Source organism: Daphnia magna, linkage group LG4, assembly GCF_020631705.1.
Source record: "Daphnia magna isolate NIES linkage group LG4, ASM2063170v1.1, whole genome shotgun sequence".
Classification (NCBI taxonomy): domain Eukaryota; kingdom Metazoa; phylum Arthropoda; class Branchiopoda; order Diplostraca; family Daphniidae; genus Daphnia; species Daphnia magna.
The window spans coordinates 9,343,762-9,351,304 of NC_059185.1; positions in this window are offsets into that span (position 1 = coordinate 9,343,762).

Consider the following 7,543-nt stretch of genomic DNA (forward strand, 5'->3'; position numbering starts at 1 on the left):
CACTGCCACCTGCGGCATTTGTCCGTATCGTACCGGTGGCATCCGGACTCGTGTTGATCGACGCACCTGATCGTCCACACTTTCATTTCGAGCTTCTTGCACCTCCTCGTCCAGGGGTATAGTCTCTCTAGTTTCAGCCTCTCGGTCACGGATGTCCTTTCCCCTGGCCTCTATTGTCTGCCCTGCTGCCGTACTCAGTCCTAGTTGGTCTCCGGGCCACGAAAAATAGTCGCCATATTCCACTAACACTTCTCGGATCTTTTCTCTGTCTGTCGGCATTAATCCTTCTCCAATCCTGCTGTCAAATTTGTGCTCCCGACGCGCTTTCTTCTCTGCCTCTGCTGTCGCGACGGCTACTGGCGTGTCTCCCTCCTTGATTTCGGTCACTGGCTCGATTATTCCTAACACCGTCCCCTCTTCGATCCATTGTTTGTGGTCCGATAAGTGGGTTATCGCCATCTGTCCGATTGTTCCCACGCCGCTAATTAGGACCTTACCCGTCGACACCCTTTTCGTCGTCTGCAATGCTTGGGATGGTTCCATCAGTGCACCTTCGCCAAACCCATTCAAATCTAGTGGTTGAGTTGCGACCACTTTCCTCGATCGGGGTGGGACCTCGCATCCATTCTGGACTACTAGTTTCGGTGCTTCCTCCGTCATCTCTTCCACCGGTGCTCCCATGGCAGTGTCTCCAATGAAGATCTCCGGTAGCGCCCCAATCTTCATCCGCGTTCCAAGTTTTTCCAACATGTCTTTCCCCAGAAGTAAGTCGATGTCGCCGTTCAGAACCAAAGCCCCCCCCCTTGACGGTCAACCTCCCATCTGATACTGACAGCATTGCGGCTCCTCCCGGTTGAATCTCCTTGCCGTCAACTGATACTAGACGATTTGCGCGCCATGGTGTCACTGTTATCCCTAGTTCTCTTACTAATTTGGGCGAACACACGGACACTCCCGCCCCTGTATCTATCACGGCAGCCACCCGTTTTCCCCAGCACCACACATCCAGTACTACCATCCTCTGGATGTCGATTTTCAGAATTGGCCATGCTAGCACCTCCGGGTCTACATGCTGTGTCCCTACTAGACCAATTACTTGCCTACCCTCTCCAGCGAATCGCACCTGCCGTTGCTGTTGTGGTGCCCCTCCTTCTCGCTGGGAGCTCGGGCAGTCACGACGTATGTGTCCTATCCCTTCACACCCGTAGCATACGACCTGTCCGTCCGGTGTCCGACCCCTCAGGCCTCCCTGACCGTTTGTTCTTGTTGGACACTCTCTCCCGATGTGTCCCTCCGTCTTACATCTGCTGCAGATAGGTTCCCCATCCGAAGTCCATTTTAGTATCGATCGGTTATCCGACCGATACTGTTGACTCTCCGCTCTTTCTCCTTGCTGTGCGGCTGCCCCTGATGCGTTCCTTAATGCAACGGCTCCCATCAGTCCCTCTAGCAATTTTTCTATTCGATCCATTCTCTCACTTCCCGCCGTTGGTGTTGGTTTTCCGACCACGCCCATCGCCCATTCCTCGTGTCTTGCTCGGGAAGTCATTTCCTGATACCGCTTAATTTCTTGAAGGAATTCGTCACATGAGTTGGGTTTCAAACTCCAGAGTTTCTCTAGTAAACTTGGCTTGAGTCCTCTCCATAGGTGCGCCAATCTCGTAGCTTCGGACATATTCGGGTCTACTCTGCGGCATAAATCCAGGATGTCGTAAAAATACTCGATCGTGGATTCCTCGATTCCTTGTTTGCGTTCTCTCAGTTTCGCTTCATTGAATCGATTCTGATTGACTGGCTTGAATTGCTCCAACAGCTGTGTTTTTACTCCGGGTACAATTGGCGGTCCTGCAACATCCTCCCATTCGGCTGCTAGTTGTCCCGCGGCCTCTTTGTATGAGTACCAGTTCTGCGCTGCCCCGGAAAGCGACCGCTCCACGTGGTCGCGAAGTTCTTCATCTCCCCATCGATTATATCTCCCGATTCTTTCGTATCGATGCATCCACTGCACGACGTCTTCCCCGTCCTTCCCCCCGAAGGTGGGTGGGGATTGGAATTTTATCTGTGCGGCCATCGCGTGCCTTGCGCCCACTTGCTGTTGAGCTGCTCTGAATCCCCGGATGTAGCTACTGATATTCGATGATCTTCTTCTCAAATCCGTGAAATCCCACTCTGGCTGCGCTTCTCCGTGTTCTCTTCGGCGTCCTCCCACCGCTCAGTTTCCTCCTCACTGAATGTGAGATGATACTCCTGCCGAACGGATGCCGGTCGCTGCTCCTGTTGGGGTTCGTTAGCCCCGTCCTCTATTTCTCCTCGCTCTTCCGTTCCGCTCTCCCTCAACGGTCGACTGCGCGTCCTCGCTCGCCCCTGGGATGCACTCCCGATTTCGGGTATCCCCCACCTACCCCGTGCCACGAACCGTCCCCGAGCGTCTCGGATTCTCTCCCCGCTCCTTACGTCCTCCTCTCCTATCATCTACTTCCCGCAATCCTCGCACCGCCTGTTTCTTGCCGAACTCTTCGGCTTCCGGTTCACTTCTCCGCTTCTTGCCAACAACTTTGGCTCACGGTTCACTTCTCCGATTCTTGCCGAAAACTTCGGCTCACGGTTCACTGCCCCGATTCTTGCCGAACACTTCGGCTCACGGTCACTTCTCCGCTTCTTGCCGAACTCTTCGGCTCACGGTTCACTGCCCCGATTCTTACCGAACACTTCGGCTCACGGTCACTTCTCCGCTTCTTGCCGAACTCTTCGGCTCACGGTTCACTGCCCCGATTCTTGCCGACCACTTCGGCTCACGGTTTCCGCTATCCACGTTCCCTCAATGTACCCGTCTGCCCCGCCTTAGCCCTTTTCACCGTTTTCCCCCCGGCGTCTCTCCTTCGTTATGCTTCCCCCGATTGCCCTACGGTCGGAGCCGTGACCCCGTACCCCAACAATTTAAGGTGCTAAAACCAGTTGGGTCGTCGATTCTCAGGGGTCCTTGACAGCCACCGCCTCCGCAGCACAGAATCGAAGAGAAACACAACCACAAAAGAGACTTACCGGAGGTTTTGCATCTCCACCATGTAACAGTATGTTGTATTGACGGTTCACAAGACTAAGACTGGGGGGTTGATACACGACAACGGGGGACTATATATGGGGGGGAACACTGACGTCACACGTCCGGTAGCATTGCATACCGGATCACATAACGTGGTCATTGACCACGTGACAGTATTAATGGCAAATGCTGCCGCGGACAGATGCAAATCCCAATCATCATGAGTCGTATTAACGAAGGCTCAGAAAGCAAGTGTCAAAGTCCTGTTTACCCGTTCAACCAGCCCATTGGTTTTCGGATGCTCTGCGGTCGCAAAAACGTGGTCTATATTCCATCTTCTTGTCTAGTCAGAAAACAACTTCGAGGTGAAAGCCGCGCCCTGATCCGAAATTAGGCGCTGAGGTGCCTATGCCGGAAGAGGATATTTTGCTCCAAAAAAACAGTGGCAAATTTGGACGACGTATCTGGAACAGGCTGTACCTCGATCCACTTAGTCAAATAGTCGATCGCGACGATGATGTGGCGAAATCCTGCAGACGTACTCTTAAATGGACCTAAATGGTCGACACCGATGAGATGGAATGGGGATGACGGTGGCTCAATGGGGAGGAGCTTACCAATCACGTGACCAATAGCATGTTTGTGTTTTTGACAGAAAAGACAAGATTGGACGAACACTTTTACACTCCTACCCAGCCGTGGCCACCAAAATCTACTTTTTATTCTAAATAAAGTTTTATCTACTCCCTGGTGCCCGGATGAGGGAAAATCATGACAAGATTCAAGGACCTTACGACGTAGGATGGAGGGAACAACTAAAAGAAATTTTCTACCCGAATGACTATTTTTTTTATACAAGACTTTACCCCGAATAACAAACCGTTGAGACATACAGTCGCGGCTGAAAGTTTCTTTACGTGTAGCTAAAAAACCCGCCATTTTACTGTGTATTGCCGGATGGTATGTGCCTATGGCAGAGGTTGAGATACCTTATTTGTTCTATTTTTTTGTTTCTTACACCCTACCCCTCCGCCCTTTTTTATTTACACGAGTGATTGCAGTGACGTCTTCTTCAGGGAGTCCCGGTTTGGTTGGTTTCGGTGGAGTTTTTAGGCGACTGTATCCTTCTGGGCCTTCGACACCCGGGGAGGCAATCCTGAGAGTGAATGTTCACTCATGTAAATTCGTGTGTACACTGATTCCATAATTTTATTAACCATGGCGTTCAAATTGCCATTGAATAATCTTCCGATAGTGATTGCGAATTTTAGATCCGACGTGTTTATTCTCAGAGAATGGCCCTGCACTATATAAACCTTAACGATAATACATTTTAGAAAATTACGAAACAATGAAATTTTTTAAAATATAAAAGTAGTCTAGACTTACCATGTTATTAGGTTTGGATGAGCGTCTTGAGCTGGCAGCAGCAACAGCACCGGCAGCGTCTGTTTCGTTGTTCCTTATCCCGTCTACCAAAGAAATCGCAGCTTGGAGTTCTGTGTAAAAAGAAACAACAAAGTGAGATGTTCAACTATTGGTTTTAGATTTTAAAGCTTCCTTACTGTCTATCAAATTTTCTGGTTGTTTGTTTTTAAGTTCGACAATTTCGGACTTGAGGGACTTTGTAAGCACTTCACTGTCATCAATTTGATGGTGGAGATAGTCGTTTTCTTGTTCCAATTGCTCGATTCGCGCCTTTAGCGCTGCAATAATCTTGATTTCAAGAGGTTTTCTTATTTAATAAATATTACATTACTTTAAATGAATATTACATTCTTTACCTGCTGATGTGAAGGACTAGTCCTATTGTTAACCACAACAGAATTACTACTTGACTGAAGAGATACAAGGCTTGATGATGAGGCTTGAGATTGTCTCGATGACGATTTTGATCGGTCATGGGGAACTGGAACACTAACAGAAGGAGCGTTGTGCATCACAGACTCATCTTCATTGTCATTTAAATTCTGTCCTTGAGCCTCGTTCATATTCGTCTCCATTGACGACTCTTCTTCTTCGTTTTCTTCATCGTCTTCATCACTTTCTGGATGATAAAACAGATTTACATATAAAATACTCGAACACAAACTACAGGCTGGTGATTAATCTTATTTCAATAACTTACCATCACCTGATGAATCGACGGCAAACATATCATTTTGGGAAGATGCTTCGTCCAGAATGGAAATGGTTTCTTCTGGATATACAAGCCTTTTCTTGGCCACAGGTCCTTTTTGGTTAAATGTAGAATGTTGTTCAGCTTTCCTTTTCAAGGCCGCCTCTTCACATTTCTTCTTAGCCTCGGCATCAGCTCTTTTCTTGGCCTCTTCTTCAGATTTCCTTTTAGCTTTGTCTTCTAAAGCTTTTTTCTTAGCATCCTCTTCTGATTTCTTCTTATTTTCTTCTTCATATGCTACATTCTGAGCATTGTTATCAGATGTGTTCTTAGCAAGATCTTCATTTGAGTTGTGCTGATCAACACCACTCCAAGCGTTGAAGCATAAGGCTGCTGTTCAGTGATTCTCGTTTTAAGGTCTTCCATTTCTTTTCTCCCACTGGGTCTACCTACATGATAAAACAAAGTATTACCAAATTTACATATTTTACTTTTTGGCCTTAATAAAAAAAAACATACTTGAGTAACCAAGAACTGTAGCCACATAAGTTTTCTTCGAGGTTGTGAGCTCATCAGTGGAAGTTTCAATTCTACGAATCAATTAAATTAGTTAAAGCGAGTAAAATTTTTTTATCAATACAAACACTGTGTACCTAATTTTGACCTCAGTCTTATCATTCTGCAGTGAGTCAATGTCTTCCAGCAACTCAAGATTGTCAGCTGGAAGTTTGGGAGATGTTATAACTCCACCTGTCCCGATAACCAATCTCCCAGTTTGCTTCAGCTTGAACAGCATAGCAATGCTGCTTTTGTACGAATTACGTGTAGGTGACATTTTTACACATCTAAGCCTTAAAATAATAAACGGAGGCACATTTAAACATGAATGATGAAACATTTATGCGTCACATGTGCTGAACTGTTTCACCACAGCAATGAAAGTATACCCAAAGAAAACTACGAACCAATAACATACGAGAACCAAACCTAGGCAGTTGATGAAAACGGAATATAATTAATAACGACAAAAAAACTGCACATGTGATAATGTAAACTGGTACTTGATGCTGTTGGGGGTTTTGAACGCGTTTTTGAACTGATTGAGCTAGCTATCGTGTGTAAGGCTTTCCTGTGTGTGTACGCACTTGTTCCCCCCAAAATGTGAGGCATCTGGCCGGGCCGGATCACTAAATCCCTAAACACACTAAAGAATCAAAGTCTTAATTATTCTTTAATCATTTCTCATTTCAATATTTTAATACAAGAATCTGACATCATGGTACCTTTATGATCACCAAAGTGCTGGCTTATTGTTAAGACTTTTGTTTTCTTTGTTCTCTTTCATTGACTAGAGACAATTTTTCAGTCAGTTTAGACAAAATTGAGAAAGGAGTTTCGTGATTTTGTGTGAACATTTCTAGGTTTCAAATGGAAGATTACAATAAAGATAGTGGAAAAGGTGATCCAAAAAGAAGGAGACTTACTGGAAGCTCAAGGTGGACACTGAGCTCCATATCACGTCAGATAGCAGAACGCCAGGCCAATGATGACGTAGACGACATGCTCCTGCAGCAAAACACACCAAATTCCAGCGGCGGCTATCCTCATGAAGAAGAAAGCTAAGTTTTGAATTCCGTAACTTCTGTTTCTGAAAATAATGATTTTGCATCGATGAATAATTTTGAAAAGGGTAACATATTACCTAACCATGTAGATTAATTTTTTTATTAAGCGCGATTTGATACAGTGAATTTCATATTATATAGCTTTCAATGAGGCATATGAAGCCACTGAATATCATACTGATACCGTATTGATGGATCAAAATCATTCACGGAATCGTTGGTTATCGACGATGACTATCCGGAAGAAATCGTTTCGGATCCGGAAGGTGTCGACGAATGCTCACACCATTTGTTTGGTAGTGAAGACGAGCTGACATTAGAAGACGACGATTACGTATCAGTAAGGACAATAGGTTTTTCAAAGTGAAGCTGGGATATTTATTTAATTAATTAATACTGATTTCTAGATGACAGCAGGGGATAATTTTAATCGAATTCAGGTAACGCGCCTTCTTACAGCGGCATTTTACCTGAAACACGGATTATCGCAAACCGGACTTTCAGATTTTCTTGAAATTTTAAACATAACATCCGAACTCTACGACAACCGAGAGTTGAGAAGCCCGTATATGTTTATGAAAAAATATGGGTTCCTAAAAGGAGGGTTGAAAAGAATTTTTCCGTGCACAACTTGCTCCGTCCCACTGCTGAATGACGACACAGGATTTACTTTAGAAATTCAGCCCTGTGGTCATAAATATTCTAAAGAAACATCGGACAATTGTTATACTCTCCTGCTTCCAATCGACGAACAGA